This window comes from Coenobita brevimanus, chromosome 85, assembly GCF_032717465.1.
Source record: "Coenobita brevimanus isolate Jiangsu-jjx chromosome 85, ASM3271746v2, whole genome shotgun sequence".
Classification (NCBI taxonomy): domain Eukaryota; kingdom Metazoa; phylum Arthropoda; class Malacostraca; order Decapoda; family Coenobitidae; genus Coenobita; species Coenobita brevimanus.
Genome location: NC_137038.1, coordinates 9,582,900 through 9,595,399, shown reverse-complemented (window position 1 = coordinate 9,595,399; position 12,500 = coordinate 9,582,900). Strand labels below are relative to the sequence as shown.

At 45.0% G+C, this 12,500-nt stretch overlaps 1 protein-coding gene across 1 annotated transcript in view; it reads right to left on the bottom strand.

Moving 5' to 3' along the window:
* LOC145410420 (uncharacterized) overlaps positions 1-12,500 on the bottom strand; it is a 162,513-nt gene that overhangs the window by 54,190 nt on the left and 95,823 nt on the right. The window lies entirely within an intron of this gene.

The following is a 12,500-nucleotide window of genomic DNA, read 5'->3' as shown; positions in this document are numbered from 1 at the left end:
GATATTGTATTATTCCAAGGTACGCCATGATTTTAATGTTTGACCTCTTATGTAAGTTTTCCAGTGAAGGTGTGTGTGTGTGTGTGTGTGTGTGTGTGTGTGTGTGTGTGTGTGTGTGTGTGTGTGTGTGTGTGACTGCGTGTAGGTTAGACATTCCAGTACCAGTAACCTAGAAGTCCACCATTGCACAATAGATGACGTACACAGCTTCACACGTCACCACTTGGGCGTTAATACCGTAAGGGCCGTGCTCTAAATACAGGCTGGAGCCGTCTCATTGAGAACTGGTGTGATGGTGTTAATGGGGTGTTTTGATGACATACCGGTGAGGCGTGGAATATTTGACGACTGATTTAACGAAACTCAAATGATCAAGCTCTTCTCTGTTCTAGCCAGGGATCAGCCTCGTGTTCTTTTTAACCTCTTCTTTCCGAGGACGTCTTATTGGTTTCTCTTGTTGCCTCCAAGCGACTTTGTACTATCAAGGAGAGTTTCCTGACTGGAGGTGGAAGATAGTCATTTTTAACCCTTTTCACTGCAAGACATCCAAGTTGAGCTTTAAAAATACCATCAAGGAACTGAAAATAATAATAATGATAATAATAATAAAATACCGTAATAATAATAATAATAATAATAATAATGGTAATACTACTACTAATAGTAAACTACGTCACCGGATTCAGAGGGTTAGCCAATACCCCATTAGTTAGTTTTTTTTTTTTTTTTTTTTTCCCTGGGTTCTTTACTGTAATGATAGTTTATGATAGTTTTCCCAGTACTATTTAGTTGTTGTTTTTTTTTTTTATCCCACCCATTTCAATTAGCTTGTTAAAATTGAGTAAGGAAATTGTTATAGGAATTTTGGGTGTTGTGTTTTCAGTATTAGAAACTGAGGGTAGTTATTCAGCATTACCTTTTGAGTGATAGAATTTTCCTCATAACTTGATTTTGGACTTTTGAGTGATAGATTTTTACTTATAATTTAATTTTTTAGTTTTGCTTTCGCTTTAAATAATATCCGATAGTTCAGTACAGTATAAATTTTGAGATGTTATTTTTGTCCTTTGAATGTGAATTTATACACTTAGCTTTTCATTGTTAGCCTTTCAGTGATTGGTTTGGAGTGCTAATTTTCATATACCATCGTCATCATCATCATCATCATCACCATCATCATCACATCATCAACCTGAGATAGTCCACGGCAGCAGGAAAGCCCATCATCATCATCATCATAATCATCATCATCAAGAGGCAGTCCACTCCCATTTTTCTCCTCTGTGACCTATTAACCGTGAGACTGTAACAGCAAATCCGCCAATTTCATCTCTCCATCTTGTTCTCTGCCTGCCTGCTCCTTTCCCTTCATCTCAGGCGGTGCCACTCTCATTCCCTCACTCTTCACCTGTTATCTCTCTGAAAGGCGTGACTGCTCATGTCCCTTTATGCTTTTTAATTTGGTGTTCGTCTCCTTTTGTCTGTTTCCTCGTCCAAAAACCTCCTACCTTCCTTGTGATATCTAACATACGGTATATATCTTTCCAGCCTCTTCTGAACATTCTTAAATTCACGTACATTTTTTTTTAAAGACCCCGGGTTTCTGATTTTTAAAGTTAGAACAATAAGAACACTTTAATTAGTTGCTCTTATTGCTTTGATCTACTCCTTCTGTGTAATCTTTTCAGCTTTACCTTCCCTTATTCTGTGTACATCCTTCCTGTAGGTGTCAGAAATCCCTTGGGTGTCCTCAGGGTGTGTGTGTAAAGTCCTTCTGTAGGCTTCGTCAGTATACTCCTTTAAGTGGTGAATGATTACGGCCCTGTATCAGATCTCTCTCTCTCTCTCTCTCTCTCTCTCTCTCTCTCTCTCTCTCTCAACCAAATAGAGGTATCCCAACACAGGTAACCAGGCATCCAAACACAGGTTACCCACACGAGTACCAGAGTAATATTTATGAGCATACCGGTACTACCAAGCCTAGGGTGAGGGGACAGGTATGGTCGGGGTTATACTGAAGCCACAAGCGTATTAAGTATAACGTTATATCTACAGAATATGAACCAGGTATATTTTACGTAAGAGCCGTAGATATAATAGTAGAGATTGTATATATATTTTTTAATGTATTGATCAATTTCCAGACTGTCTAAGCGTATAATGATTGAGCTAATAAGGTTAAATCACACACACACACACACACACACACACACACACATACACACACACACACACACACACACACACACACACACACACGTCTCTCTCTCTCTCTCTCTCTCTCTCTCTCTCTCGCAGCCTATCTACCTTCCCCCCCACCTCTAATCTCTCCCCTCCCCAGCCCTCCACGCGTGTATACACTGCTAGGGACAGCGAGTGGGATGGTTTATGGTATTGGGTATTGGGATTGGGGGCTTGACCTGGGGTGTTGGGGAGGGGAGGGGTTAGGGGATGAGGGGAGGGAAGGATGAGGGATGAGGTAAGAGTGGGAGAGGGGTGAAAGGTAGTATGAGAGATGAGGGGAGAGCGAGAGAGGAGGAGGGGGCAGAATTAGGGGTGAGAGGAAATTATATGTGGTAAAAGAGAGTGAGGGGAGGGTTGGAGAGGGGAGTATGAGGGATGAGGAGGGGTAAGGGGAGCATAATAGATGAAATGAGGTTAGAGGCGGTGGAGGAAATACAATATGACTGATGAGGCATGGGAAGGGAGGAATTTGGCTATATAGTATAATGGAAGTGTACGATATGAAAGTAATAAAATAAAAGGAATTATTAATGGTTCTTAAATAATAGACTAAATTCAAACTGTTAATTTCTTCAGTGCAAGTACGTCTTTTTAACTTTATTCTTTCGACCAGTAGACGATTTTTTCAGCTGATAAGATTAGCAAATTAAGAAGATGAGGAAGTAACAGAATTGAGGGAATGCTTATGTGGCAGCTAGTGATTTAAAAATAGAGTTTAACCAGTAGTAATGTTGTGATAAAAAAATGTGTACAAAGGTTCAGAAAAAGCACGGAAGCAGCCTCGTTGGAAATTGATGACGTATGTTTATTTAAGGTGATTTGTCTCGGGAAATCTTTTGAAATATTATGAGGAAGTGGAATGTCACAGTCCTCCTCCATTTCCTTGTTGCTGTGGACTCAATCGCTGGGTAAACAATATATATGGTTTATTCTGCCGCCATGAAACTCGAAAAGAATGACAGAATATCCCTACATGAAGGTGATATATACGTGAAAGACACAAATTTGTCAGAGTAATTGCCTGATTCTTACAGGATGTTTTCAGAAATTTTGAGTGATGTGGTTGGGAAAAAAAGCCATTGCGTGAAAACCCTTAGATTTTTTTCCAACAGTTAATCGTATTATGTTGACATGAAGAATAATTGCCGATTTGAACAGGGGGTGTAGAAGTAGACATGAAAACACTCCATTGAAACAGGGGGGTATAGAAGTACTGTAGACATGAAAACACTGTCGATGTAAACAGGAAGAGTGTGCAAGTAAACATGACAAGATTAATTTGAAGGAGACTAGGATACATACAGGTATACCTATAACGCGTTGAGTACCGCTTAATAAAGGTAAATTGGAAGATATACCAAGACATGTATGATCTAGAATATATATAAATTCGTATCGTGTATGCGGTATATGTTTTGCCTATTTATAAACACGACAGTTTTTATGGTTTTGAATAATTGTAATGAAATCAAGGGAGGCTTAAACAAGGCAGGAAGGGCGTCTGGTGGGAAGATTAGCATCGAAGAGTACAATTCAAACAAGAGGTCTGTAATTAATGTGCCTTTCGTGGAACAATAATCCCAGAACATAAACTTAGGAGTGCTTAAGGTGGATTAGAAAGGTTAATTCTAGGTATCACGGGGAGGAATAAGAAGAGCGATGCTTAGATGAGAGAGCATAGGAAAGTAGAAGACATAATCAGTACAATTAAGAATAAGAGATGGATATGGGCAGGTCACGTCTTGGCAAAACAGACAACAGATGGACAACAGAGGCAGAAGTAACCCGGAGATGGAGTGAGAGGAAGAGAGAAAGAATAACTGAAAGAAAACAGTCAACAGATGGAGGTAACAGTGATAGCCCTGGAGATGAGTGTGAGGAAGAGACAGAGAAACGGATGGAAAACAGAAAACAGATGGACAACAGGGGTAGCAGACTGGCAGACCCCGGAGATGGAGTGAGAGGAAGAGGCAGGCAGAGAAACAGATGGAGAGAACCAACAAATTTTCTGAGCAAGCTTAAAATAGCCAACAACCAATGGATCAGAGTGGAGAAAGTAGAGAGGGGGTTTGGTCCGTACTGGTCTAGCTTCGAATGATGATGATGATGATGATGGAGAGAAAGATGATGATGATAGTGGTGATGATGATGATGGTGGTCCTTATTGGTTTAACTCAGAATAATGATGATGATGGAGAGAAAGTTGATGATGATGGTGATGATGGTAGAGAGAACGCTGACGATGTTGGTGATGATGGAGAGAAAGGTGACGATGATAGTGGTGATGGTGATGATGGAAAGCTGAAGATGATAGCGATGGTGATGATGATGGAGAGGAAACTGACAATGATGACGATGATGATTACGGTATGTGGGAAAGTAGAGGGTGTGAGGAAGTTAGGGAATGAAACAGTGTAACAACCAATAAATGAGAGTGGAGAAAGCAGTAGGGCAAATAGTAGGGGAGGGGGAGGGGATAAAAGTGAGAGAGAGTGAGAGAAAAAGATTTATTGCACCTCATTAACATTCTTTGATATTACACCACCTCTCTCTCTCTCTCTCTCTCTCTCTCTCTCTCTCTCTTCCTAGAAACACACCTAGTAATTAAACACACCCGGAACCTGTTTCAAAATGTTTCGCCTACACTCAAAATTTAGCCTCTTAGATTCATGTGATTTTTATTTATATATTTATTTTTAGTCGAATTTCTCATAAAACATGTTTCAAAATTTCCTCCTTTGTTTCAGTATTTTCTTCTGGTGTTTCAAAATTATTATTATTACTACTACTACTACTACTACTACTACTATTATTATTATTATTATTATTCCAGGTACGACACACAACCGAGAACTATATAAGCAGTGAGAGTGAGTACGAACCTTTATTCGTTGTTTACTTGTTTACGCGTTTCTTGTTTGTGTCAGCAGGTTGTTTGTTTGTTTATATTGTTTGCATATTGTTTGTGTATTATGCAGGGTATGTTTTGGTTAATGTTTTTGTTATGGGTTTATTTTTGCTCGTTAAAGCGATTGTTTGTTTGGTTTGTTTGTTAGGGTTGTTTGTGTGTTTGGTGTTTTTCATTATTTATTGATTTATTTACTTTTGTGGCGGCTTGTCTGTTTTTTTCTTCGAGTTGTATGTTTTTTTGCAGGCTTAATTTACCGAATGATCTTGGCCTTCATTATTTCATTTACTGTTTTATATAATTTCGTTTGATTAATTCACCCCACTTTAATATCAAGACACGTAATCATTATCTAGATTCCGTATGCTCTATTTAACACTTATAATAATTCCTTCTAGAGTTGTATTGACGCTGTTTTTAAAGTATTCAAAAGTATATTATAATTATTAACTAACTTACTAAAATTTCTAAATATATCTGCACCCTTCCCTACCTTGTAACTTTTTGGCTCCCCTTCTTCCTTCTCCCTCCCCCCTTCCTCTTTATCTCTTCCCCTTCCCCCTCCCTCTGTATCCCTTCCCCCTCCCCTCCCCTCCCTTCCACCAGTTTTCCTCATTTTCCCCCCCTCTTCGCTTTTCTCTCCTTCCCCTCCCCTTTCCCCTCACTGGTCTTCCTCCTTCTTCTTTCTCTTTGTCTTCCTCCCTTACCTCTTTCTCTTTGTCTTCCTCCCTTACCTCTTTCTCTTTGTCTTCCTCCCTTACCTCTTTCTCTCCCTCCCCTTCCCTCTTTTTCTTTGTCTTCATATTTTCTCTCTCTTTCCATGACTTTCTCGTTTTTTTCTTCCCCCCCTCCTCTCTTTCTCTCTCTCTCTCTCTCTCTCTCTCTCTCTCTCTCTCTCTCATCCCTATTACCCCCTTACCCTATCTTCCTTTCCTCGCCTTTCCATTATTGTCTCACCCCTACCCCCTCCCCTCCCCTCCCCCACCTGACCCTCACCTCACGACACACTCAGATTCTCCCTTTTCACAATGGTAGAAATAATCTCCCTTCCCCCCTGCCCTTCTTTCAATCTCCCTCTTCCCCTTCCCTCCCTTCCCCTCTCCCCTTCCCTCCCTTCCCCTCTCCCCTTTCCTGTCTTCCCCTCTCCACTTCTCTCTGTCCCTTTTATCCCCTTCCTCGTCCCCCACACCCCCTTCCCCCTCTCCCCTTTCCCCCTCCTCTTCTTCCACTACCTCTTGCCTCATCTCCTCTTCTCACTTCTTTCCTCCCCTTCTCTTCCCTTCCCTCCTCGTCCCTCTCCTCTTCTCTCCCCAACTACTTCCCCTTTTCTGTATTTTATCTCAAGTTTCCCTCTCTCTTTCCTTTCTTTGATTTTCTCCTCCCCCCTTCACATTTCCTACTCCCCTCCCATTCTATCCTCCCCCACTTTTTTCTTACCTTTCAGTCTCTCCTCCCTTCTTACCTTCCCATTCATACTCCTCCCCTCTCCTCCTTGAGTCATTCCCCCCTCCATCCTTTCCAGCCTCCTCCCCGCTAATCTCCTTCTGCTTTCAGTCTTCTCCTCCCCTATCCTTTCCCTCTCGTTTTAATTCTCCCTCCCATATCTTATCTCACCCTTCTCTCCCCTCCCTTCCTCTCTCAGCTTCCTTCCTTCTCGCCACCCTTGCATCCTCCTCCCTTCTCCCATCCACTTTACTTATCTCCTCCCCTCCCTTCCTCCCTCCCTCCCTCCTCTCGTCTCTCTTTTGACACCTCCCCCTCCCCCACCCAAACCTTCCTTCTTCCCTTCCTCCCTTCCCTTTCCCTACCTTCCTTTTTTTACCCCCTTCCCCTCCCTGTCTGTTTCCCTTACCCTTCCTTCTCCCTCCCTTTCTCCGTCACCCCTCCTTCCCTCCATTCTGTTTCTCCTCTCCCTTCGTACTCTTTCTCTCCTCTCCCCTCAAATTCTGAGAGAAAAATTAAGAGGAGGAATTATTGATAAAGGAAGAGGGAAAGAGGACAGAAATAAAGTATGGGAGTAAAGATATTAGATTAGTAAAAAAAATAAACAAAATAAAAATCTTAAAAGCAACCGCAGTAGACTAACTAAACTCATTTCACTTTAACTTGGCCTAAAATCACCAGCTCCTCATAGGGAACGTTGAGTTGTAACAAAATTAACACTATGATGCCAGTCACGAAGAAGTGCAGCGGAGAGGATGTAGAGCCATAGCATAGACATTTTCTGTCCCCGAGCTCCATGATATAAGCTACGAAAGACCAGCATTTGAGCCAAGTTGAAGTGAGGGGCGTATAGATTTTTTTTATATGTTTAAAGACTGGATTGTAACTAAGGTGTTTGTGATTCTAAAGGATTGAAAATTGTGAAGGCCCCCCCCACCCAAAATTCCCCCCTCCCCACCGAAAAATTCCTCCCCCCCAATAGAATATGGCAGGAAAAAGTTAGAAGGACTACTATGCCGTATAGAAAAAAAAAAAAAAAGAAACACGTATTTTCCTTTGGCATGGATAACTCAGCATGGAAGTTGAGAGAGAGAGAGAGAGAGAGAGAGAGAGAGCACAAATAAGGTTACGCTTTAAAGTTTGAGAAAAGGAAGTGACGAAAGATAGAAGAGGGAAGGTAAGGAGCGAAGGTGGGGGTGGGTAGGTGGGTGGGGGTGAAAGGGGGGGTGCAGAGGGGCCTCCATCACGGCATACACACCCACCCACCCCACTAAAACAATGAGGGGGGTGGGGTGGTCTAGTTGGTATCAGATTGGGCGCGTGTTCGGCGGGGGAGGCGGAGACACAGTATGCTTTATGTGGGAACTGAGGCGAGGGGGAGTTCCTTGGGCGAGTGAGAAGGTGGGCGGGTAAGGAGTGGGGCGATGCGAATGGGTGTGTGGGTGGGTGAGAGTGTGTGTGAATAGTGAGGAATGGGGAGATGTGAATAGGTGTGTGTGTGTGTGTGTGTGTGTGTGTGTGTGGATAAGCGAGAATGTGTTTGGATGGAAGGCAGTGTGAGTGTAAGAAAGGTAGGTGAGTGAGTGAATTAGTGAATGTGTGAGAAATACAGAGCTATGAGTAAATTAATGAAGAAGGTGGATGGATGGATGAACAGATGGATAGATTGTTGTTTGTGGATAAAGCATGGATAGATGGGTGGCATGAGGTGAGTGTGTGGATTATTAAAGTGTGTGGATGGCGTGTAGGTGTGGATGAGGTGGGTGGATGAAGTGGAATGGGTGGGAGATTAGTGGATGGGAGACTGGGTGATAGGTATGTAAATTAGTGGCAAGGTATATGGGTAGATTAGAGGTAGATAAGTAAATGGGTGTAAAGGAATAATGTACGTCACACATTCCTCACACTGCCACACCTCACACTGCCACACCCCACACTGCCACACCTCACACTGCCACACCTCACACTGCCACACCTCACACTGCCACACCTCACACTGCCACACCATACACTTCCACACCACATACTGCCACACGCCTTATACCACATCTCACACTGCCACACATCACACAGCCACATCCCACATTGCCACAGCCCACACTGCCAAACCTCATACTCTCTCACACAGCCACACACTACTTAGCCACACCTCACACTGCCACACCACACACTGCCATACCTCACACTGCCACACCCCACCCTGCCACACCCCACACTGCCACACCCCACACTGCCACACCTCACACTGCCACACCTCACACTGCCACACCTCACACTGCCACACTTCACACTGCCACACCTCACACTGCCACACCTCACACTGCCACACCTCACACTGCCACACTTCACACTGCCACACCTCACACTGCCACACCTCACACTGCCACACCATACACTGCCACACCCCACACTGCCACACCTCACACTGCTGCATCTCACACTGCCACACTTCACACTGTCACACCTCACACTGCCACACTTCACACTGCCACACCTCACACTGCCACACCTCACACTGCCACACCTCACACTGCCACACCTCACACTGCCACACCTCACACTGCCACACTTCACACTGCCACACCTCACACTGCCACACCTCACACTGCCACACCCCACACTGCCACACCCCACACTGCTGCATCTCACACTGCCACACCTCACACTGCCACACCTCACACTGCCACACTTCACACTGCCACACCTCACACTGCCACACCCCACACTGCCACACCTCACACTGCTACATCTCACACTGCCACACTTCACACTGCCACACCTCACACTGCCACACCCCACACTGCCACACCTCACACTGCCACACCTCACACTGCCACACCTCACACTGCCACACTTCACACTGCCACACTTCACACTGCCACACTTCACACTGCTGCATCTCACACTGCCACACTTCACACTGTCACACCCCATACTGCCACACCTCACACTGCCACACTTCACACTGTGCTGGATGTTGTTCAGTAATTATCTTTAAGGTATTGGATGGTGAGTGAGTGTGGCCCATTGACTTAGGCAGACCTCGAGTTAGTCTCTCTCTCTCTCTCTCTCTCTCACACACACACACACACACACACACACACACACACACACACACACACACACACACACACACACACACACACACACACACACACACACACACACACACAAAGAGGGAGCTAACGATGAGAGTGAGAGATTAGCGTGAATGAATATAAGAGAGAGAGAACACAGAACAATACTGCAAACGACTGTAAAGCCAGCGTAGAGATAGTGAGATAGCGAGAGAGAGAGAGAGAGAGAGAGACGCCTCCAGTAGAGATAAGAGATAGTGAAACAGACTGGTAGAGAGAGTGAGAAAGGCGCTAAGGTCTCTATCAGTGTTACCTTCTTTCTTTTTCTTCCCCTCCCCCTCCCCCTCTTTCGGTAAATCACCCCCCCCACCCACTCTAATTGATATGCCACCACCCCCCTCGCATACTGAGTGACCATCTCTCTCTCTCTCTCTCTCTCTCTCTCTCTCTCTCTCTCTCGCCTCTCTCTCCCACCCCCACCGGACCACATAACTCACCCCCACCCCCACACCCCCCACAAACTACCGCTTGAGCGCTAGTTAGGTGGTTAGTGCTCGGTAAACACATACGTAAGGGCGGACGTGAAGGTACGAGGCAAACAGGAAGATAGTCGTAGAGGAGATTGTGGTTGTTGTGGTAGGATGTGGTGGTGGTTGTGGTAGCGATGGTAGTAGTGGTGGTGGTGGTGGTGGTAGAAATGGTGGTAGTGGTCGTGGTTGTGGTGGTGGTAGTAGTGATGGTGGTAGTGGTTGTGGTGGTAGTGGTAGTGCTGGTGGTAAGGCGATTAATACGCGAAATATTATTTTTTTTTTTTTTCTGGTGCCTAAAGAACTGAGAGAAAAGGACATTGTATATATCGAGAGAGAGAGAGAGAGAGAGAGAGAAGGAGGAGGAGGAGGAGGAAAAATAAAGACTGAAAGGAAGGAAAAGGGAGTATGAGTAACAGAAAAAAAATACTGATATGATGTGCTGTGTTTGTACGTGATTTAAAAACGAAAGGGAGAGAGGAATGGAAAAAAGGGAGAGAAGGGCAAAAAGGGAGAGGGGAAGGGAGAAAATGGAGAGGGGGACGGAAAAAAGGGAGAGGGGAAGGGGAAAAAGGGAGAAGGGAAGGGAAAAAAGGGAGAGAAGGGGAAAAAGGGAGAGGGGAAGGGAAGAAAGAGGGAGGGGAAGGGAGAAAAAGGAGAGGGGAAGGGAAGAAAGGGAGAGAGGAAGGGAAACAAGGGAAGGAGAGGAGAAAGCCAGAATAATGGAATGAAGAGGAAAAAGAATACAGGATGAGAAAATTGATAAAAAGGAATAAAATAGTTAGACTGTGTAAGGTGGAGTAGGAAGAAGGGGAAAAAAAGTAGGGAAAGAAGGAAATGGAAAGAGAAAACAGGAGATGGAGGAAAGAAGAGGGAGGTGGTTAGTGCTGGAGGGGGTCAAGGAAGTTAAGAATCTCCTTGGTTGTGATTGGAAATAATTTATAGTTAAGAAGATGAAGAGTAAGAAGTAGAGAGTGATAGTGAAAAGAAACTAAAATTCTCCTTAGTTGTGTTTGGAAATACTTTAACGTAGGAAGAAGGAGGGAGGGAAGGAGGGAGGGAAGTTGAAAATCTTGACTGTGTACGTAGGAAGAAGGAGAGAAGGTGGGAGGAGGGAGAGAGAGGGCCAAAATCTCCATGATTGTGTTTGAGAAGAAAGTATACGTAGGAAGAGGGAGGGAAGTTGAAAATCTTCGTGGTTGTGTACGTAGGAAGAGGGAGAGAAGGTGGGAAGGAGGGAGAGAAGGTGGGAAGGAGGGAGAGAAGTGTAAAATCTCCCTGGCTGTGTTTCGTACGCTGAGGGTGAGATGACAAGTTCCATTGAGTGAAAGGCAGCCATGATTAAATTACTCAAATTGTGTGTGGCTACTGAGCTTATCTGAGCCCTTATTCCCACTACCCCTTCCCTCCCCTTCCCTTCCCACTCCCTTCCCCCTCCCTCTCATCATTCCTTCTCCCTTCTCTCCTTCCCTCTCACCCTAACTACCATTCCTTCCACCTCCTTCCCCTTTCTTCCTCCATCCTCTCTTCTTACCTCATTTACCTCCATAATTCTTTCCCCTTCACTCTCCCCTTCCTCTCCCTTTCCCCTCCCCCTCCCCCTTCCTCTCATTCTTCTCCCTCGCCCCCTCGAATCCCACTTTCTTCCCCTCTCTTTCATTTCCCCTCCCCTTTCCTTCTCCCTCCCTCCTCCTTTCGCCTCAGCTACTTGTCTTTTATTCCTTCCCCCTCCCATCCCCTTTCCTACCCTCTTCCTCTCCCTCTCTCCGTCTTCCCCTCCCACCTGTCACCTTTGCTACCTGTCTTTCATTCCTTCCACTCCTCCCATTTCTTTCCCTCCCCCTCCCCTGCCTTTTCCTTCCCGTTCTTCTCCCCCTTCCCTCGTGTTTCCTTCCTCGTCGCTCTGCCTCTCCCCCTCTTCTCCTCTCCCTTCCCACCTTTCCTCACCTCCGCTACATGCCTTTAATTCCTTCCCCCATTCTTCAGTCGTTCCCCCCCCTCACTATTTCCACCACTACCAATCCTCTTTCTCCCTCCCTCTCTCACTTTTTTCCCCTCTCTTCCCCCTTTCACTCCTCACTCAAGTATCCCTCCTTCTCCCCATTCCTCTCCTCCCCCTCTCCCCTCTTTTAATATTCTTTTATTTTTTCTTCTCCCTCCCCCTCCTCCCTCTCCTCTCTCTCCTCTTCCCCCTTCTTTCATCGCATACATTTCCCTGTCATTTCTTCCTCCCCATTCCCCACTCTCCCATATTTTCCTCCCTCTCTCTCTCTCCTACATCCCTCCATCCTCTCCCCAACC